Consider the following 24,180-nt stretch of genomic DNA (forward strand, 5'->3'; position numbering starts at 1 on the left):
ACTGGATGCTGTCTATTAGGACTTTACACATTCTCCCTGTGACTGGGCTTTAGTTTCTTCACTTGTCGAGTAACAGGAAAATAAGGGGGAATCAACATGAGAGGAATTGGATTACAGGGATATATATGCGGGAATAGGATTGACAAGAAATCCTTGAGAGTCAGCATATATTTGATATGTAGAATGGCTTCCTTCTGTGTGATAAAAGATGTGTGTGTATGTATAAATATATATACATACAATAATAAAAATATAATTATAGGTTCAAAATTTATTTATGTCATCACTTTAAGAGAAAACCAAGAAGGTGTCCTTACTGCCAAACCTAGTGTCAATTTACTTTTAACTTAATGTCTGCAACCTGAAAAGTACATATATCCATGACTTACTTTATCTTTTTCCTTAAATTTCCCATCTTTATCCTTTCCTCATAAAGGAAACCCTTAGCTTCTCCATCCTTGAACTTTAATGATCCATTTCTAACCTCCACTAATGGAGAGCGTCCTATATTCCTGTAATCTTTTTTTAGAAATTCTAGTTTAGATCCATCCTATTGAGATTTTGATCCTGCAAACTATTCAAAACTTCTGCCATCAAAGTAACAAACTGCATGTAAGTGCAATAAAAATAATGCAATATTCATAATCCCTCTCCACTTGAAGAGATTCTCCACACCATCCACCTCCAATTTTCCCTACCAGCTGGGTAGAGAGATATTCACCTGCTTCCATCTTCCAGTGTCTTCTCATCACATATCTGCACTCTTGTACCTGATGTCCTCTAAGGATCTATCCATCAACCTCTCTTATTTTTAGCCACATGATATCCATTCTCACTATTATTCAACAACATACCATTTGTTTTTACATGTATACGGACAATACCCAGCTTAATCTCACATCACCTCTTTGACCCCTTGCACTGACTTTTAACTGTCAGACTGCTTGTTCAACACGTAGTATAGGATGAGCAGAATATTGAGAAAATAAGAACTATTGTTCTCAGTTCCATGCATTCACCACCTTCAATTCCATTCCTCTTTCTGATTTTTTAAAAATGAACCAAACAATTCACAATCCCAGGATGTACTTTGGACCACATGCTGTACGTGCACCATTTCTAAGACACCCAGTTTCCACCTCTTTAACACTGCTTATCTTCATTCTTGTCATAACTAATCTACTGCTGAAACCTCATCATTCATATTTGGCTGTAGGCTTGGTTACACTATTGGCCACTTCCCCTCATTCTGTTCTGTTAAATTACTTTAGTTGCTCTTGTGAAATACCTTGATTTGTTTTACCTAAAGGTGCTTAAGTGGGATAGAAGTACAAGTTATTGCTGTCGATTTCCTCGCTATCCCATAATAAAGTCCCCCTGTCTCCGTCTGGGTGCCACTTTCTCAAAACACAACACAGCAAAGTAATTCAGATAGAGAACATCCAACCTTTTTATAAAGCTGCTCAAATCCACACCACTACCAAAGCTATTTTATGATCTTTTTTGAATAAAATGCAAACTATAGCAAACAAAATGAAATGGTGGAAAACTCTTACAACCCATAAACCGTCTATTGTGAGGGTATCCTACACAGTTTTATTTACTCTCTGATTTTCTCCTTTACAAGTTGCCCCACATTACAAAGTTCTTCCAGCTAAAAGTCTAATCCCATGCCATTCTTAAACTCCTTCAGAGAACATGATCCTGCATCATTTGGTGTTGGCTCCATAAAACATTTGAAAGCAATAAAGAGAATGGTATGTCAACACTTTAGTCCTTCTGCTTCATGGTCAAACAAACTGTAGCACTTAAAACCAAATATCAGATTCTTCTCCAAGAATGCACATGACAAGGCAAACCTTTCAGCAGGATTGTAATTTAGACTTAGTCTGAAATTATGAAAAGCCAAAACACAAATTCAGTCTTGAAAATGTTTTTCTTCTTTGTAATCAACCGTCTGATGCATTACAACACGTTTCTTCATTTTCTTCTTGTTTGATTGTGAAGTAATCAAAAGATTCATAAAGTGATGAAGTCAGCTGGAAAAGCAGCGTGTTATTTGTTAGTTACTGGATCTCTTGATAATAATCATAGTTTTCTTTTGCTCAGATTGCTTTCAGAACACAAATTACTCATTCCCAATCAATAGGAGGAAGTCCATTAATGCTGATACTGGCTTTACAGCCATAAGCTTTTGCAACCCCAAGCCTTCCTAAAATATTTTGTAAATTTTCATATAATTCAGAACATGGCATGATCATTACTAAGGATTTGAGCCAATCCCAATTTGCATTATACTTTGGACTGTTCGCCCTGTAACCAAGAATTGAGTGGACTAGTCCACACTATAGTGTGCTATCATACTGCCCTCTTTTCTCTTGTGATGTGGTTTCAATTCCTTTATGAGATTGTGACCTATTTTTTCTCATGACATTACTCGTTAGTGATCTGGATGACAGAATTAATGGCTTTGTGGACAATGTAGAGATAGGTAGAGGGGCAGGAAGCATTGGGGAAGCAGGGAGTCTGCAGAGGGACTTGGACAGATTAGGAGAATGGGCAAAGAAATGGCAGATGGAATTCAGTGCAGGGAAGTGTATAGCTATGCACTTTAGTAGAAGGAATAAAGGCTTTGACTATTTTCTTGGCTATCTACCCTATCTATATCTCTTATCATCTCTATCAAGTCTCTCTCATCCTTCTTTGCTCCAAAGAGAAAAAGCCTAGCTCACTCAACCTTTCTTCACAAGAACAAGAACATCTGCAGATGCTGGAAATCCAAGCAACACACACAAAATGCTGGAGGTACTCAGCAGGCCAGGCAGAATCTATGGAAAAGAGTAAACAGTCAATATTTTGGGCTGAGACCATTCATCAGAAATCATGAGACATTCTCTGTAATCCATGCAACATCCTGGTATATCTCCTCTGCACCACATCTTCCACATCCTTCCTATAATGAGGCAATTAGAACTGAATATAATATTCCAAGTGTGGCCTAACCAGAGTTTTATAGAGCTGCAGCATTACCTCGTGGTTCTTGAATTCAATTCCCCAATTAATGAAGTCAAATACATCATATCTTTATTAACTTCCCTATCAATTTACGCAGCAACTTTGCAGATATATGGATGTGGCCCCTGAGGTCCTTCTGTTTCTCCACACTGCTAAGAATCATGCCATTAATCTTGTACTGAGCCTTCAGGTTCAACCTTCCAAAGTTCACACTTTTCCCAATTGAACGACATTTGCCATTTCTTGGCCCAGCTCTGCATCATACAAACATATGTCATTTCCACCACTTGAAAAATATTATCACTACCAAACACATCTTCCTCCACTCTTGGAGCTTTCTTTTCCCTCTGCAATTTCTTGATTCAATTATTCCACTCTACTCACAGCACCTACCTATACAACTGAGATGTAGTACCTACCATTTACTCTGCTTCTTACACCACAAATGATAATCATCTCCAGATTTTCTGTTTATTTTATTGTCCTGTTCCTATTTTTCAAACTGACTAACCTGCAATATTTATGGGTCTATGAACAAAAGAAATTTTTTCAAAGAATCCAAATAACCCAAGGAAATTGGTAATATGATTGAATTGGTTTTCAATTTTCCAACATACCCAATGGGATGAGCCTCTTGAAGACGAGCTTTCTTCATGTCCTCTATCCTCTGGATTTTCTTCATTGATTACTTCTGCCACCGCACCAACTGATACAAAGTGCATGAATTAATGAATCAGGGACTATTAATTTCATGGAACATGAATACAATTAATACAATAAGTGACAGTAAGATTCTATGAAATCAAATGTAAGCCTGTCCAACACAATCTGCAAATATTAGTGTTTTTAGCTTACAGAGTATTTGCAAATCCAGTGAGTGCATCTGAAGAGAAGCAATGAAAATGCAACGTATTATTAAATGATATGTAAAATACTAAAAAAAAATAAAAATTCTCTAAATTCCATAATTCCACTAGCTCATGTAAATATAAACAGCATTATTGTCTGTTATTTTACTGATGTCTAAAATTATTTGAAAGTGCTTGACAAAAGTAAGTTAGAATACATTAAAAATTAGATATCCTTTGTCAATGTGAAGTTAATTTTACTTTTAATTCATAGGAAAATAAATACAAGTAATGTTGATTTCTTGTTAGTGGAAGCACAAACATGGCCCTTTTTTTATCCTCATTAAGTGGACAGAGAAAGATACAAACATACTTACCCAAACTCAATTCATACAAAGTTCACCATTCCCATGCATCTTGCACTACTTAATACTTCAGTGGTGAGTTGGAACAGTGTTAGTGTATTATTTTTAAGAAGTGTCAGAATCCACTTAAACTGTCAGCTATAACATATTAGTAATTGCATACAAGTAAGTTTTGCATTTGTTGTATTGGTGTACAGCTGCTAACATCACTGCTAGAAAGCTTGGCTGACCACACTGTGAGACCTGCATTTCCTGTCCTGGCTACTTCGTATGAATTCAATATGTCCTCAGACATAATTTGTAATATCCAGCCACATCACATTTGATAAACAATGCTTGCATATCGTGCTTTTGATTTTTTTGACCACTTACCTCCTAGGTTAAAAAATTCTAGTTCAGATCCAAAATGAATAAATTCTATAAATTTGATGATGTTCCCTTACAAGTGGACATCACTGTTTAAGACATGGTTACATGTCTGGGTAAGTAAAATTACAAACTGAGAAGAAATTCATAAAAAGTAGAAGAACATGTGACCATTTGCAATATTGGTGTGCCCCGTAATTGAACTGATCTTAGAAGGCTGGATTTTCCTGAGAAATCCCAGTGGTTCTGTGCAAAACCAATGGCATTTACCAGCTGAGTGCTCAGGATTCCCATGTCTATATACGTAGTGCAGAAATCCTGAAAGGTAATTGATTTTTTTTTTCTGACTAAACTCTGCCATTGAACACTAGTGGAATCCAAGAGAGTATTAACTTCCTGCAACCTCCCAGCAATTTCAGCTGAGGAATTTGGTTGCCTCACCTCAGCTAGGTGATACAATTAATTTGAAAGGAAAGGAACAAGTGCAAGGGAGAAAGGTATATTTTATCAAAATTTCATTTTTTTCATATTAATTAGGTTTACTAATTTGTTTAAATGTGCTGTTTTTTGTTTCTAAGATTATTTCTTAATAGTTTTGTTACATTTCTGAATGTCAGAGAGTTTGCGTGTTAGCTAAGACTCAGATTGTGAATTGACCAGCTGCCAATTTGTTTTCCCTGTTCAGATCCCGTTCCACGACACCACTTATTTCCATACAGATCCAGAATAGATTCTCATGAAGATGATCATTGTGGAAAATCTGCTTTTAGCAGCTTAACTGAAGATAAGTGCGGGCTAAATATGAAAAGAGAGTAGAGGTTGAATGGAAAATGTGGGCATTGGGAATAAGGCCTAATAATTACTATTGGGAATAAGATCTGGTCGAGAGAAAGAGAGTCATACAGCACAGAAACAGGCCCTTTGGCCCATCTTGTCCATGTTGACTGTGTTGCACAAGGAACTAATTCCATCTGCCTGCATTTGGATAAAGGCCCTCTAAACTTCTCCCATTTGTGTCTTTATCCAGATGGCTTTTAAATGTTGCTAACGTACCCATCTCAACCATTATTTCTGGTGGCTGATTCCAAATATGTACCACGTTTGCTAATTGTTGAATGATCTCTGAAATATTACTTTCAGCATGAGTATAATAAAACATTTTTGAAGAGTGTTGTTTCTCTGTCTAATTTTTTTCCTGAAGTTTTTAACCATTCCGTTGCTGTTGCTTTGCCATAAATGTGTTGGAAACCCTGTTCACACAGGTAAACAAGGGTTCAGTGGCATTTCTGCCAATATTATATAAGCTGGGCAGAAACGGCTCTGATGTGATAGAAATTCCCAGCGATTATATCCAGGTGGTTGTGCCAATAGATTATAATGAAATACTCTGTAGTAATCCCAAAGAATTAGGAAGGTAAGGGAGTTTGTCACCGAGTACCTTTAACCCATGTTTCCAATCTTGGGTTCTATCTGTATGAAGTCTGTACGTCTTTGCTGAGTCTACGTGAATTTCTCCTGGTTGCTCCTGTTTCCTCAACCTAAAGGTTCATTAGTAACTGTGAATATAGTGAGGTGAGAAGCAGATTATTGCTGAGGGTGGTAGGACAGCAGAAGTTCTCAGGCATGGGAGGAAGAATAGATAAGTGGGCCAAATGGCCCCCTTTTGTATTATAAGGAAATAAGAAATATTAGACATCGGCAATCCAGTTAAAGAGTTTTCATTCTTAAAAGTTATCTCATCCATTATGCTCTTTTGTGGAACATTGGGCACCATGGGACAACCAAAGCAAAGTGCGGTTAATTGCAATTACACCACTACAAACTCAATGCCTTTATTTGCATTGTGCCTCAAAGTAATCTAAGGATATAAATCAATGGATAGGGAAGATATTGTATCAAGTCAATGCATTTTAGGCTCTACATCTAAATTCAGTTCTGATCCAGTTTGAATACCACATTCTTAACAATTGTTAACGGTCACATACCTGACACGCTTGCATCTCTTTGCCTCTTCTGCTGTTACTTGTAACACAAAATTGCAAGAACCAATATCACCAACAGTATCAATGCAGCAAGTTCAGGCCTGTAGTTGTGATACACTAGATAGAAAATAATTGTTTCAGATTTAACAAATTAAATGAAATTAATCTTTACTGCTGAAGGAGGAACAAAATACTGTCAGAGATTGAAAATTGTTTAATGTCAATTCCTGTACACAAGTGTAAAGAGAATGAAATCATTGTTACTCTGGATCTGATGCAGCACACAAAAAACTACGAAAGATAATGAATACAATAATAATAATGAAAGCACAATAAATATAAATACATAAGATAGCTTATATACGTATAGATTGATTGTACTGTGTGTCCATAAAGTGGTAGTACTGGATGTCCATAAAGAAGTGTCTGCATGTAAGGTGACAGGAAATAATAAAATAGTGGTGGTTGGGGACGTGGAGGTGTAGGTTAGTGGATGAAGCTGCTGATCAGCCTTACTGCTTGGAAAAAGTAACTGAGTGTTGTGTTCCTGGGGACAAACAGTTTATGAGCAGGGAGGAGGGAATGACGTGAGTATAGATGAGCAAAGTCCAGCTCTCTTCAGCCTCCTCAGAAAGTAGAGGCATTGGTGAGTTTCCTGGACTGTGTAGGATGTGTTCTGGGACCATGAGAGCTTGTGTGAGATGTGCACTCACAGGAGTTTGAAACAGCTTGCAGTTTCCACTGCCATGCCGACACATTTTGAGTATCATGATATTTCCAAAAAAGGATTCCTTTTAATGTTAAAATCTACTTGTTAATTTTAAATTTGTGATGACTTAAAATATTGTTTCTCATTAAAATGTGAATATTGATGAAAATAGCAATAGTGTGAGAGAACTTATTTAACGTCCTGTCTAAGGTGTATCCTAATAGATTAAAGAGTTTATGCAAAAAACATTGTAAGACTCTCAAATTATTTTGTGATCTTCCATCTGATGTGTAAAGCAACAATTTGATCTTACATTTCGTGAGCTGCTGTAAAATTATAATTATTTTACGTCCCTTTCTTATGTACAAAATACATCAATTCTCCAACCTCTTAAAGTTGCCAAAGAGGGACAGAGCTGAATGCATTAAATGGAGGAATTCATAGATTAAATTTATTTTGTTTTTGTAGAAAATCTAATGGCCTTTGAATTATTTACAAGACAGAGATACAACTTCATCCAGTGGGACAGGCAGAATAGGAATTGATCTTTAAATTAGAGTTGGGTGCTTAAGAGTGACACTCAGGAATATTTCTTCATGGAAAAGATAGTGGAAATTTAGCAATCTCCTTACAAAATGTTGCTGTGTGCAGGGTTTATTCTGGAATTTAAAACTGAAATTGAAAGATTTTTGTGAAACAAAAGTATTTAATGGTTATGGAACTAAAAGTCACAAGGTGGAATTAAGTTGTGATCCAAAAGGCAAACTTGACAATAGTCATTAAAATCATGGAGGGCCTTGCTTAAACACGACAATATTTTCAGTAAAGTATAATCAGAATAAGATTATATTCTGTGGTATTGATTTGTAATTATTTTATAAGAATAAGATAATCACAAATAAATATCACAGAATACTGGATTACAAGTCATGCCCAGAGAACAATACTCAGCGGTATGGGAACAGGAGCACTAATTATTTAAAGAGTAGATTGATACATACATAATACATATCTCCATATGCCTTAAGTAAACTCTAATTTTATATATCTCTATTATGTTGCCTCTCAGCCTCTTTGTCCAAGGGAAAACAGATCCAGCCTATCCTTCTTACTCAAGCCCTCTAGCGAGGCAAGACTCTTGTGTGTTTTTTTCTGCACCCTCTCCCGCCCGTGTGATAAGTGTGATAAACTGGAGTTGCACACAATACTCCAAGTGCAACCTAACCAATGTTTTCTACAACTGTAATATGGTGTCCTAGCTCCTGAACACATTACCTCATCGATATGGACAGGTAAACATATGTCTTCTTCTTCTCCATTTCTACTATGTTGCCACTTTCAGGAAATATGTACTTGTACACCCCAGGTCTCTCATTTCAACAATGGCCTGAACTTTCACTGTTCATGTCTTACCTTGGCTTAACTTCCCAAAATACAGCATTTCCCACTGACAAGTTAAATTCCACCTGCTATTCTTTTGCCCACTTTCCCAGTTGTTTGCAAACCTTTTTTGCCTACTATACCGCACACTAATATTGCTATGATTTGCAGATTTATTAAACATGTCACCTACATTCTCATCCAAATCATTACTATATATGACAAACAACAGAGGACATGGCATTAATCCTTGTGGCATCCACTGGTAATAGACCTCCAATCTGAAAAACAGCTCTCTACTATCACCCACTGTTTCCTATCTGCAAGCAATCTTTGTCTCCAGTTGTCCAGATCACCCTGGATCCCATGTGTTTTAACCTTCTGGACTAGCTTACCCGCCATGCAGGACCTTGTCAAAGTCTTTCTAAAGTCCATTCAGATGACGTCCTCTTTATTACCTTTTCAAAAAGCTCAATCAAATTTGTGAGACATGATTTCCCATGCACAAATCCATAATGACTATTCATAATCAGTCCTTGCCTTTCCAAATGCAAATAAATCCTGTTTCTCAGAATCCTTTCCAAAAACTTTCCCACCACTGATATACGACCTACTGGTGTGTAGTTTCCTGGCTTATCCGTGATGCCCTTCTACTTCATCTCCTTTGTTTTCTGCATCCTTCCTCTTCTCTGCAAATTACATCGGGCTTCTTTTCTAACTTTGCCTTGTTACAATGAAAGGTCATCCACATTAACTGTTCCTCTCTATACAGAAATACCAGACAGATATTTCTACCATTTTCTGTTCTTTTCCCACTAAACACATCAGATAATACCCACATTTATCATTTTCAATGAAATGCTAGACAAAATTTGCACTTAAGTTTTTGTGGATTTGTATGCACAGCCTTCTGAGTAGGAATCAGATTTATATTACACTATGTCATATAACTCTCAGGTTAAATCACAGTCATTCTCAAATGATGAAACACTGTAGAATCTGAAAGTTGTAGTGTATTTAATGTTTGAGTAATATTGTAAACATATTGTTTGATTAACCATTCTTTGTTTACATAATTCATAATGGTTTATACATAAGAAGTATGTGAATGGCATACATCATTACATCACTATATCAAATATGAATGACTCACTGAAACAAAAGTGAAAAGAAAATCTAAGTAGACCAACATTCCAGCTCCAATGTTTTCCTTTTGATTAGTTACTGGGGCAGCAAAAAATAACAGTAGTGACGAGGAAGTTTTAAAATGAACACGAGGTGATTACCTACCTGTTAAAGCACAGCAAATTTTTTTTTGGAAGGGGAGAGAGAGTGAGACATTCAAGTTTAAAAAAAAGCAGAAAACAAACAAAATTAACAAACAATGAGTATTGCCATGGGTAAATAAACAGTGAGTAATAACAAAAAAACCAGAAATGGCTGTCTACATTGGAAATATTGACATGTTCAATTGCATAACAGAAAACTGGATATTGTATCCTGAATGAATTGAAGCAAAGGAAATAGCAGATGATAAGTGAGTGTCACTGCTGCTGAGTGCAATGGGTGGAAAAGCATTCAGTGGGCTGAGAAGCTTAACTGCTCCAAGCAAACCAGCCAAATGAGCTTTGTTGATATCATAAATGTAAAGCAGGAACTTTTAAACCAAAACCATTCTTGATTGCAGAACATTTTAGGTTTCATAAGCAGAATCATAACATAGGGGAGTCTTATTTCAGTTTACGTGGCTGAACTGAAGAAATTGTCCGAGATTGTCAATTCAGTGATAGGCTTGATAATGCACTGAGAGATTTAGTTTCTGGAATCTTACAAGAAGCATTCAAAAAACAGCTCCTAACTGGAGGAGAACTCACATTTAAACAAGCAGTTGAAATTGCAGCATCAATGGAGATAGCAGCTGGAGAAGCAGGTGAGTTTCAGTCAGGAATGAAAGTGAGCACGAACAAAGTTGCAACAGCTAAAGAGAGACCTGCCTGGCCAAACAAATTGTGTTACCATGGTGGCAGACACTCACATACTCCAGACCAACACAGGTTTAAAGGTGAAACTTGCATAAAATTAACAAAATGGGACAGATAGAGAGCATGTTGGGTGGACAAAACTAAATGGACTGCACAGGGAAGAGAAAAAGCTAAAGTGTCAAGTAGCCATTTCATAGAAGGCACTAATCTGCAGCTGTTGATGAAAAATCTGATAATTTTGTGAGTGACACATGACTGAGTAGCCATGAGATTTACAATGTGAAAACCAACAGGAGACAAACAATATGGTGTACGTCAAAAGTGAATGGCAAATACATTAAAATGGAATTGGACATGGTTGTTTCTGTCATTCTACAAAATGAGTTTGAATGGGATTTCAAAGATACTGAACTGAAGTCTGCAGAAATCCAACTAAGAGCTTATACTGGAGACAAAATAACTCCTGTGGGAATGACATTCATAACAATGAAATATAACAACTAATAAGCCACATTGAGCTTGCATGTGATAAAATCAGGAGCCCCAGTATTGTGGCGCTGCGGTTGGCTGAGATAACTATAACTTGATTGGATATCCATTTACAATTTGCTTGCCACAACCACTGCAACGGAGTCACCTGAAAGCAAATTAAGAAAGGTACTGGATGATACCATAGCATTGTTCAAGGAATGCAAACCTATCAAGAGTAAAAGAATGTTAAATGGAAACCAAGTTTTACAAAATCTGAGCAGTTCCTTATACCATTCATGATGATGTAACCAGTGAGCTGGATCGCATGGAGGCTGAAGGAATGTTTTCCAAGGTTGACTGGAACCCATGGGCAATGCCAGTGGTCCCAGTAGCCAAGAAGGATGGCTCTGTCAGGATCTGTGGTGATTTTACGGTCACCATCAACCCAGTTTTGATAGCAGATTAACACCCTCTACTCAGATAAGAGGATATCTTTATAAATCTTTCTGGAGGGAAATACTTCAGCATGTTGGACTTTGCTGAGTCCTACCTACAGATGGAGATGGAAGAAGAGTCCAAATTGTATTTCACCATAAACAGCCATAACTTTATCACTATAATCGACGTATTTTTGGAGTAGCATCTGCACCTGCACTCTGGCAGAAAGCTATGGACCAGGTGCCTCAAGGCTGCCTGGGAAATCAGTGTTACCTGGATGGCATTGTTATTACTAGTGAGGATGACAAACAACATCTCCAAAATCTCAAGAAAATTTTAAAACGATTGGAAGAATATGGGCTCAGAGCACAAGACGGCAAGTCTGAATTTATTACGTCAAGCATCAATTTCTGTGCTCACACCATTGATGCACAACATAACATGAATGTGCTGAGAAAATTCAAGCAGTGGTGGATGTCCAAAGGCCAAAGGACATGTCACATTTGTAGTCCTTCTTGGGTTTGGTCAATTACCGTAACAGATTCCTGTCAACCCGGCTACTGCGTCCCATCCCTTGAACCCATTACTACAGATCAGGAAGAAATGGGAATGGACAAGCAGTTTGAGGTGGTTTTCAAAAAGGTAAAGGAAATAGTGACTTCAGATACTGTACTCACTCATTATGATCTACATCGCCCAGTGAATCTTGCCTGTAACGCCCCGCCTTTTGGTAAAGGCACAGTCATGTCACGTGTTATGAGTGATGAAAGTGTAGCCTTTACATCACATTCCCTTACTGCTGAGGAGAAATCTTCCATGCAGATTGACAGAGAGGTCTTGAGTCTGGTTTGAGGTGTAGTATTTGTATGGCAGATTTTACCTTCATTACAGACCATCAACTGTGAGTGTCCATTTTCAATCCACGGAAGGGTGATCTCCTAACAGCAGAAGTATGATTGCAGATATGGGCTTTGTTTCTTGGAGGAGAAAAGTACAAGATCGAATTCAAGAGGATGACTAATCATGGAAATGCTGATGGATTGTTCTCTTTACCCTTGGAAAAGGAAATACCTGAAAAATTTACAAAAGAGGACATTTGTCTTGATGTGTTCTCCCTGCCTCAGGTCTACTTCGCAACCCAAAGTGGCTGGAATGTGCAGCAGAAATTCCAGTTCCCCTATTTTTACCAGTGCCAGGATAAACTTACCCTTGAAAGGGGTTGCCTTACATGGGGATTGAAAGTTTTTGTACCATCCAAGCTGAGAGCAGAAATGTCGGGGGAGCTACATGCCAGTCATCTGGACATGGTTAAAGTGAAAGCGTTGGCTCAAAGGTTTGTCTAGTGGCTTGGGAAAGATCGGTAGCTTGAGCAGCTTGCCATGCACTCTTCAGGATACTAACACGTCCCGAAAAAAAACGCGTCCAGAGCTATCAGAACCACTTATGCAGTCCCATAACTGTGGTAAACCATATATATATGTTGTAACTGGGTTACCTGTCTGGACACGCCCCCTTGCTGACTGCTTCTGTGGCTCCTCCCACAAGTCCCTGAATAAAGGTGATTGTGCCATTGCTCCTCCTCTCAGTCCAGGGCAGATACTCGGCATGATCAAGGTCACATTTTACTGCTAATAAAAGCCTTTCAGTATTTACTCTACTTCCCGTCTTTTGGAGTAATTGATAGTGCATCAATAACCAACTCCCACAACCACCACGGAGTAGCCCCCAGAATCTGAGATTGTTTCACAGCCAATGGGTCTCAGCTGCCAAGCAGTGTGATACCTCCCCTTCCTTGTCAGGAAAGACCTTACCAAACAGGAGTTGGAGGCCCTCCACAGCGATGAAATCTTTAGGCCTGCATGGGACAATTGAAAATTTACTGTGCCGTTGATGTTTCCATAGTCATTGTATTACACAGTGTACAGAGAGTAGTATGTTACATACAGTATTGAGTTGAGATGCATTCTATATTAAATTGGACTTTATAGCTAAGCAGGGAGAAGTGCTGTGTATTTGATATTTTAGTAATGTTGTAAACATATTGTTTGATTAAGCATTATTTGTTTATTTATATAATTCATTAAGGATTTTATGTAAAGGTATTTGAATGGCATATGCAATTACACCACCATGTCATTTGTGTGCACCTCACTAAAGAAGCAAAACAAAGTAGACACGTTTTCTCAGCCTCCCAATTAATTTCTGGAGTTACAAAATGTAACAGTTTACTATTTTTTTAAGTCCTTCTGCAATCACCATGCTGTTATCAAAATGTAGCATTGCTGGTAAATTCATCAACTGAGAATGCAAAAGCTGTATCAAATTCATGCTCAGGTAGACCAGCTTTGACTGGTCTGGTGCACACCAGTGTTTAATAAACCGGCCCCTTCCCCCACCAATTCTGTCCGATTTTTCAGTTTGCTCCAACAGTAATTAAAGAATGCCATGGCACCTTTGGAATCAGAATCAGAATTAGGTTTATTACCACTGACACATGTCATGAAATTTGTTGTTTTGTAGTAGAAGTACTGTGCAAGACATGAAAAATTACTGTAAGTTACAAGAAGAAATAAAATAATTAAATAGTGCAATAGAGGAATAACGAGCTAATGTTCATGGGTTCATGGACCATACAGAAATTAGATGGCAGAGAGGAAGAAGATTTTCTTAAAACATTGAGTGTGTATCTTCAGGCTCTTGTCCCTCGTCCCTGATGGTAGTAATGAGGAAGGGGGCATGTCTTGCATGGTGAGGGCCCTTAATGACGGATGCAGCCCTTCTGAGGCACCACCTTTTGAAGATGTCCTCGTTGGTGAGGAGGCTTGTGTCTGTGCTGACCTGGCTGAGTCTACAACCCTCTGCAGCCTCGCTTGATCTTGTGTAATGGAGCTTCCATATCAGGCCGTGATGCAACTCATCAGAATGCCCTCCACCATGCTTCTGAGGAAATCTATAATGTTTGGTGACATACCAAATCCCTTCAAACTCCGAATGAAGTATAGCCACTAGCATGCCTTCTTCATGATTGCGTCAATATATTGGACCCAGGATAGATACTCTGAAATGTTGACACGCAGGAATGTGAAGCTGCTCACCCTCTCCACTGCTGATCCGCTGTCTTCCTGAAGTCCACTAACAATTCCTTGGGATTACTGACATTGAGTGCAACAATGTTGTGGTGACCCTACTCAACCCAGCTGATCTATCTCACTCCTGTTCACCTCTGCAGCACCGAAGCATTCATGTAATCTGCCCAAACAGATTCTCTTAAAAACATCACTAAGAAAAATCAACCCATCGCTCATGTTTGCAGAGCTTTGCTGAATGCTAATTGACTGCTACAGATCATCATAAATAAGAGATTTTGCTTAAACATAATTAATTCTTCACGGTGTGGATTTCATGAAGAATTTAAACATGTTAATTTCATAGCTTTTTCCATCATAATTGCAATGTCAGTTTTAAGATGTTTTCCTCTTTCATAGCCATGAATTTGACAATTATAATATCTGATGCATGCTTATTCAGCTGATTGGTGCCTTGCAAAATTATCCATGAAATTGTAGGCTTTATATCATTTAGTTTTTAATGGTCTGTGCACCTTTGAGATAAAATTTTGGAGACATTAAAAAATTTCATGGCTCAGAGGAAAGGTTCTTAGATGTTAAATAGACAAGAGACACCAAAATGTTTTGAAACTTCTGTTAATATTTTTAGTTAATATTTTAATTCCTTAAATATAAAGAATAAAGGCTAAATTAACTAGGGGATAATTAAGGTCAAATAGAAAGATATATTGAATAAAGAGATATGGGCTCTGTTTTAACTTAATTTGACCATTATGAAATTGATTAAATCAGATAACTCTTGGTTTTACACACCTTCAAATGTCAAGCTTCAGTCAGCTATTAGCCTGCCTGGTAAGAATAAAATTATTTGGAAAGGACCGAATGACAAACTGAAATAGCAATCCCAAAGGAAGGCCAAGCGTTTTATGTAAATTTAAAGAGCCCAAAATCCCAGCAATAATTTACTTTATGACATGGATACGCTTTGATTTTGCTGTGATGGAGTGTAACAGCATTAATTGAATTAACAGAGAAGTATAGCAGAAAAACAGGACCTTTGGCCCATCTAGTCCATACCAAAACCATTTAAACTGCCTACTCCCATCGACGTGCACCGGAACTTACCTCTACCATCCATGTACCTATCCAAACTTATCTTAAATGTTGAAATCGAGTTTGCATTCCACATTTTCATGACCCTCTGAGTGAAGAGGTTTCCCCTTATTTCCCCTTAAATTTCTCACCTTTCACCCTTAACCATGACCTTAGGTGGTCGTGCCACCTAACCTCAGTGGAAAAATCCTGCTTGCATTTATCTTATCTAAACCCCTCCTAATTTTGTATGCCTCTATCAAATCTCCCCTCAATCTTTTTTGCTCTAAGAAATAGAGTTTTAACCTATTCAATCTTTTCTTATAACTCAGGTCCTCCAGATCCAGCAACATCATTGTAAAATTTCTCTGTACACTTTCAACGTTGCTTACATCTTTCCTGTAGGTAGATGACCAAAACTGCACTCAAAACTGCAAATTAGGCCTCACCAACGTCTTATACAATTTCAACATAGCATCCCATCTCCTGTGCTCAATACATTGATTTAAGAAGGCCAATGTGCCAAATGATTTCTTTACGCTCCTATCTACCTGTGACACCACTTTCAATGAATTATGGACCTGTTTTCCTATATTCCTTTGTTCAATCGCACTTCTCAGTGCCCCACCATTCACTGTGTAAGACCTACCTTGGTTGGCCCTACCAAAGTACAAAACCTTGCACTTGTCTGCATTAAGTTTCATCTGCCACTTTCAGCCCATTTTTTCCAGCTGATGCAGATCCCTTAGCAAGCCATGGTAGCTTTCCTTGCTGTCCACTGCACCCCCAATCTCAGTGTCATCCGCAAATTTGCTGATCCAGTTAAACACATTATCAGCCAGATCATTAATATCCATGACAAACAGTTAAGGACCCAGCACTGATCCCTGCAGCACACCATTAGTCACAAGTCTCCTGTCAGAGAGGCGATCATCTACTGTACTATCACTCTCTGGCTTCTCCCGCAAAGCCAATGTCTAATCCAATTTACTATCTCATCTTGAATGCAGAACAACTGAACCTTCTTGACCTTCTTGTCAAATACCTTGCTAAAGTCCATGTAGACAATATCCACTGCCTTGCCTTCATTCACTTTCCTGGTAAATTCCCTAAAAAATTCTATAAGATTATCAAGACATAACCTACCATGCACAAAGCTATGCTGACTATCCTTAATTCGTCCACGTCTATCCAAATGCTTATATATCTGGTACTTTAGAACATCTTCCAATATCTTTCCCACAACTGATGTTAGACTCACCAGCCTATAATTTCATAGTTTATGTTTAGAGTTTTTTTTAAACAGTGGAACAACATTGGCTATCCTCCAATCTTCTGGTATCTCTTCTGTCACTAAGGATGTTTTAAATATCTCTGCTGGAGCCCCGGCAATTTCTGCACTTGCCTCCACTAGACACCTTGTCAGGCCCTGGGGATTTATTTTAAATAATTCCAATTAAATTATTATTCAAAAATTTTGTTATACCAATCATAATTTAAATACCTGGATTAAAGGTAGATATGTATTCATGGACAATGTAATTACCACGTTTCAGTTTTTTGGTTTTAAATAGGTGTATTTAAATGAATCAGTTAAATGTAGTATCTGCATCTAAACTCATTTTTATAACTCTGAAGTCTAATTTTATTTGCTCAATTATTATGTCATAATACTGCAAAAATATTGTGATGGTTTGGCTAAGGTAAGCACTGATATGTCAGGCAGTTCACACTTGATTTTATTTAGTTCTCTGATGAACCTCGAAAATGATTGGAGGGTTATCATCCAAATTTTCAAAATGTTCACTGCTGAAAGTGGGAAAAAGTTTCAACCCATCAAGGGCCATTTGAAGCAACACACATTAAAGTTGCTGGTGAACGCAGCAGGTCAGGCAGCATCTCTAGGAAGAGGTACAGTCGACGTTTCGGGCCAAGACCCTTCGTCAGGACTAACTGAAAGAAGAGGTACTCACTAATGACACGTTTGGGATACACAAGTTTTCTGTGTTACAATAGGAAATAGAACTGCATCGAACAGAATTCTCCCTCTGTAGCCATGAGCCATAAGTATTTATCTTAAACATGAGAAAATCTGCAGATACTGGAAATCCAAAAGAACACATACAAAATGCTGGAGGAACTCAGCAGCTAGGCAAAATCTATGGAAAAGAGTAAACAGTCAATGTTCCAGCCTGAAATATCAACTGTTTATCCTTTCCATAGATTCTGCCTGGCCTACTGAGTTCCTCCAGCATTTTGTGTGTGTTATTTATCTTATATTCTGTCTCCTGATGTTACAAATGACGGAAACTGACCAATAAAAATATTTTTACAAAACCTGATTCCAGCATACATCTGAAAACAAAAAAAGTAATTTTAATCTGTCATAAATGGAACTGAAGGGTGCACTGGCTAAATGTTGATAAGACCTAGCCACACTATCATAGTGTAATCTTGTGGAATCCTCAAAGTTCTCGTATCTACTAGCCAGAGAAACAAACAACAAACGGCAAACATGTTTGTCCTGACCACAGTGCATTTGCAAACATGGTTAACTAATGCCTCTAATAAAAATGCATAAAGTAATAATGTGTATCAAGGTCTAACAGAATACACGTAATTAATTCCAGCATTTTGTCACAAAAATTTTGGAACTGAGTTTCATTTCATATCAATATTTAGAAATTTGGATTTTAATTTACCTTGCAATGTTCTCAGTTTACGGGGTAGCTCTTATGATAAAATTGATTCTAATAAGTGACAAACTGGTAAGGTTTGCATTCTAAAATAAGCAATAGATTAAAACTCCCAACATTCTGATGAAAAATTCTGGCCAACTATTCAAGTTCCAAAAAAAATCATGATGATAAGCGAAGTCCAAGATGTATGACAAACAACAGGAATTCTGCAGATGCTGGAAATTCAAGCAACATACATCAAAGTTGCTGGTGAACGCAGCAGGCCAAGCAGCATCTATAGGAAGAGGCGCAGTCGACGTTTCAGGCCGAGACCCTCCTGACGAAGGGTCTCGGCCTGAAACGTCGACTGCGCCTCTTCCTATAGATGCTGCTTGGCCTGTTGCGTTCACCAGCAACTTTGATGTATGTATGACAAACCTTGAGATGGGTAGAGATGCTGTAGTTCACCAGCAAAGATGTTGAATCATGCATTGAACAAAAAGCAACATTTAAAGTCAGTACAGCATAGAAACAGGCTCTTTAGTCCATCTAGTCCATTTAAACAGCCTTCTCCCATTGATCTGCACTGGGACCATAGCCCTCCATACCTTGACCATCCATGTACCTATCCAAACTTTTCTTAAATGTTAAAATCAAGCTCATGTGCACCACATGCTGGCAACTCATTCTCATGACCCTCTGAGTGAAGAAGTTTCCTCTCACATTCCCCTTAAACTTCTTAGCTTTTGCCCTTAACCCATGACCTCTGGTTGCAGTCTCACCCAACCTCAGTGGAAAAAGCCTGCTTGCATTTACCTTAACTGTAACCCTCATAATTTTGTATGCCTCTATTAAATCTATTTTCAATCTTCTCAGGTCTAAAGAATACAGTCCCAACCTATTCAATCTTTTCTTATAACACAGGTCCTCGAGACCCGGCAACATCCTTGTCAATTATCTCTGCACTCTTTCAACCATATTTACATCTTTCCTTAGTTAGGTGAACAAAAGTACACACTATACTCCAAATTAGGCCATTCCAACATCTTATACAACCTCAATATAACATTCTATCTTCTGTACTTAATACATTGATTTATGAAGGCCAATGTACCAAAAGCTTTCTTTCCAACCTTATCTATATGTGACGCCACTGTCAATGAATTATGTATTCCCAAATCCCGTTGATCTACCACACTCTTTAGCACCCTACTGTTCACTGTCCTCCTGAAGTGCAAAACCTCACAACTTGTCTGCATTAAATTTCACCGGCTATTTCTCAGCCCATTTTCCAGCTGATGCAGATCCCTCTGCAAGCTATGACACCCTTCCACACTGTCCACTACACCCCCAGTATTGGTGTCATCTGCAAGTTTGCTGATCCAGTTAACCACATTATCATCCAGATCATTGATATAGATGACAAACAACAAAGGACCCATTACCAATCCCCGTGGCTCACCACTAGTCACAGGTCTCCAGTCAGAGAAGCAGCCCTCTATGACCACTCTCTGGCTTCTCCCACAAAGCCAATGTCTAATCCAATTTAATACCTCATTCAGAATGCCGACCAACTGAATCTTCTTGACCAGCCTCCCATATGGGACCTTGTCAAGTGCCTTACTATAGTCCATGTAGACAACATCCACTGCCTTGCCTTCATCCACTTTCCCGGTAACTTCCTCAAAACAATCTATAGGACTGGTTTGGCATGACCTACCATGCACAAAAACTCTATGAGATTGGTTAGATATGACCTACTATCTCTGCCAGATCACTGGCAATTTCTGCACTTGCCTCCTATAGGATCTGGGGAAACAACTTGTCAGACCCTAAGGATTTATCCACCCAAATCTCTCCTCTTCTATAATTTGTATAGGGTCCATGAAGCTGATGTCGCTTTGCCTCACTTCTATAGACCCTGTGTCGGTCTCCTGTCTAAATACAGATTCAAAAGAATTACTTAAAATCTCCCTCATCTCTTTTGGTGTCAAGCATGGATTACCGTTCTGATCTTGTCCCTTGCAATCCTTTTGCTCACAATAAACTATTTAAAGTGGTTAATATTTCTTTTGTTTGAAATATTTGTCATCTTTTGTGCATTAATTTTTTGCAGGATGTTCCGAACCCTTCTAAACTTCTATTTGAAAATGTTTCTCTTTATCTCTCACCTTGTAATTTTGTTTATTGAAGTTTATTCTTATCCCTACATGTGTTATATCTCCTTCTTTAAAACAGTCAATGTATTACATTACTTTACTTTATTGTCGCCAAACAATTAATACTAGAGCGTACAATCATCACTGCGATATTTGATTCTGCGCTTCCCGCTCCCTGGATTACAAATCGATAGTAAATATTAAAAATTTAAATTATAAATCATAAATAGAAAATAGAAAAGGGAAAGTAAGGTAGTGCAAAAAAAAAACCAAGAGGCAGGTCCGGATATTTAGAGGGTACGGCCCTCCAAATTTTGTGTGCTGTGTGCTATTTGAATATTTGTGTGCTAATATTTTAAAATACAATTCTGAATACTGTTTAAATTTCAGTCATTTAATATTATCCTGAAAGCCTAATCAGACTGGAAAGATGGGTGTGTGAATAAATTATAAGTCTGCCTAATTCTTGCTGAGTAACTGTTTTTCCTTCTGATATATTTGGGGGCATAATGAGATCAGGTATGCCAAATTGTTCTGTCATGACCGGCAGCCAAGGAATAGTCCTCATACAAAGCAAGTCCACCATCACTCAGAAGTAAACTAACTTATGACAGAGGAATTTTCTTGTCTAATTTGAATTTTATCAAGAAATCTGTGTTTACTTAATCTGTGTAGCCTTATTCTGTTTTAGCTTTCCGCTGACTGCAACATAATTATGTCATATGAAAACTGAAAATGAAAACTTTTTTATTTGATCAGTTGCAACTTCCCAGTGTTTAATCCCTGTTTACGGTAATCACATTGCTTTATTGAAGTTCACTTCTCAATACAAAAATCTTGGCATAACAGTACTTAAAGAATACTAGATGATTGTTTATGTTAACATATTAATTGTATTTGAGTTCTTCAAATTCCCAAGATTTTTGTTGGACATAATGAAATGGCCGTTGCCATTCAGATAATGCCATGTATGCGACTGACAAATAAACAAAGTTTAATTGTTTTAATAATATCCCATTCAAAGAAATCTCTTGAAAACATATTCTAGGCAATCATAAAAGGTACAGCATAAAGGTCAATAATCACTTTGTGCACAACACAGCACTGGTCTAGTATCTAAAAAACGCCAGTCTCCTTTCTCTTGTGTTCTTTATTCTTCACATTTCCTTTTACTTTCTTCCATTTTAAGTAATAAGCTCATTACTCTTGTGAATGCCTCTTACTCTTTACCCACTTGTGATAAAATAATCAATGTTCTAATCAAAATGGTGAGTGATGTTGTGTGAATATATCTATGTATCCTGCTTATGTGAATTTAGTTTTTCCCCATGGTATTGTTAATTATTTGCAAACCAACATTTTAAGATAATGCGCACACAGGGACTGTAGCTACTGATATCTGGAGCAACATACAAAGTGCTGCAGAAACTCAGTGGATCAGGCGGCATTGATGGAGGAAAATGGATAGGTAACATTTCGGCTCAAGACCTTAGGTGAGATGAAACTCCCCATTTCCATCCATTGAATGCTGCCTAACGCTCTAAGTTCCTCTGCACTTTGTGTGTTGTTTTAAGATAATACATTAGAGAATCCATTGTAGAATTTAATATAAGGTTTATAGTACTGAATATTGATGCTGTAGAATGAGGCATGTGAATTAAGTTTATCGTGTTTGCTGTTTGTAATTTTCACCGGCTTTGCCCTGAGATTTTCAAAGGATCATATAATCATCAAAACTGACTAGAAGCTACTGTTTATCCTCATCCTACACTAATGCAATTTAATTCCCACTCGGCTGCCTTCAACTGCTCTCTTTTGTGATATCACTTTATCTGTAAAATCAATATTGCAAAGAAAAATGGGAACTGGTGGAAATATTCATAGGCCTTCCACTCAAATTAACACACACACAATGCTGGAGGAGCTCAGCAGGCCAGGCAGCATAAATGGAAAAGAGTAAATAGCTGATGTTTCAGGCCAAGACCCTTCATCAAGACTGGGAAAAAAAACGAGAAGATGAGAAGTCACCTTTGTTCCACTGAAATTACTCTGTCCTGATTTCCTATTAAACATCTCATTTTTATTTCAAATTTATGACGTTCATACATATTACTGTAGTTCCTCATGTTCATTTAATATAACCAATAGATATGATACCACTTTCATTATGCATATATGTGTGATTTCCCAGACTAACACTAGCATAAACAATACTGAAATGGGAACTAGGAAGTTTACCCTGTTAACCCTAAGTCCCGCTGCTACCATTTTAAACAAAAGATATTGATATGACAATTATGTGATTGATCTTATGTGTGCAAAGCAATCGGTTACATTATTCTACTTCCAAAAATCAGAGACCACATCTTAATAAAAAAAGATTTAAAATATTTGTTTGAGAATTGTGTGTGTATTTATGAGGGGTGATTTTTAAGTTCGTGGCCTAAGGTAGAAGGAGTCAATTTTAGAAAACTTAGCACATTTATTTTTCAACATAGTCCCCACCTACATTTACACACTTAGTACAGCAGTCATGGAGCATACAGATCCCTTCTTTGTAGAAGTTGGCATCTTGGACCTCCAGAAAGTGGTTCATGGCAGGGGTAGGTTTGTGGCCTAAGGTAGAAAGAGATGAGTTATAGAGCTCTCATTACATGCATGTGCAGTTCAACTCTTTGAGTGATTATGCAGAAAGTTTGAAGTTAATAACTCATCTCCTTCTACTTTAGGCCACGAACTTATCAATCACCCCTGCCGTGGACCAGTTTCTGGAGATCCAAGACACCGACTTCTACAAAAAAGGAATCCGTGTGCTCCACGACCGCTGGACTAAGTGTGTAAATGTTGGAGGGGACTATGTTGAAAAATAAATGTGCTAGGTTTTCTAAAATTGACTCCTTCTACCTTAGGCCATGAACTTATCAATCACCCCTCGTATACTTAGAGGATTTTAATGGCTATTTACCTTTCACAGTTAATTTTGTTCCATTCCCTTGGCCTTTTTGAGCTGGTACTGGTATTTCAACAAATATTTCACAGAAGTACGTTCCTGAATCATTCTGGATGATATTTTCAATTGTAAGATTTGCAGTTGTTTCGTTAATTGAAGAATAACTTCTGTTGACACGGACTGGAGACATTGTAGTGACTTGAAGTAATGGCATTGAGTCTTTGGTCCAAGCTACTCTGATACTTTCAATTGTTTTGTCCTGTTCACAAGAGCACTGCATATTTATTGTGTCTCCCTCAAAAGCTTTTATTTCAGGAGGGGTCTGAAAGACTTTGTTCTTCTCCGTGACTACTGTTAAGTGAAAAAAATAATCAACTTAGAGCAATCAACTGCTTATGCCTCAGATAATGAACATAAATTTGCTACCGACAAGCAGCATTACAAGTGTGTAAGTATAAGGTAGGATATCTATTGCAGTATTTACCCAAGCATATTCATTAAAATAATACTATTAGAAAAGCAAACTTAGAAGCAGTTTTATTTTTGAGGACGTAAAACATAAACGTACCTGCAGTTACTTGAGCTAATGTTTGGACGCAATGTAATGCCCATAACAAGTGTAAATAATCCTGATTAAGTTTCATTTTAGCAGCAGTGAGAAGCAGCTTCATCTACAT

At 37.7% G+C, this 24,180-nt stretch overlaps 1 long non-coding RNA gene and 1 pseudogene across 1 annotated transcript in view; one reads left to right on the forward strand and one right to left on the reverse strand.

Annotated features, from left to right (window-relative positions):
* The window catches only part of LOC134345659 (uncharacterized), an 83,291-nt gene extending 77,604 nt beyond the window's left edge, over window positions 1–5,687 (forward strand). Inside the window, exon 3 of the long non-coding RNA XR_010017743.1 lies at window positions 5,280–5,687. This is a non-coding gene — a long non-coding RNA (uncharacterized LOC134345659). The remainder of the gene's footprint in view (window positions 1–5,279) is intronic.
* Window positions 1–24,180, reverse strand: LOC134345658 (uncharacterized; annotated as a pseudogene).

The sequence above is a fragment of the Mobula hypostoma genome, chromosome 4 (assembly GCF_963921235.1).
Source record: "Mobula hypostoma chromosome 4, sMobHyp1.1, whole genome shotgun sequence".
In the NCBI taxonomy this organism is placed as follows: domain Eukaryota; kingdom Metazoa; phylum Chordata; class Chondrichthyes; order Myliobatiformes; family Myliobatidae; genus Mobula; species Mobula hypostoma.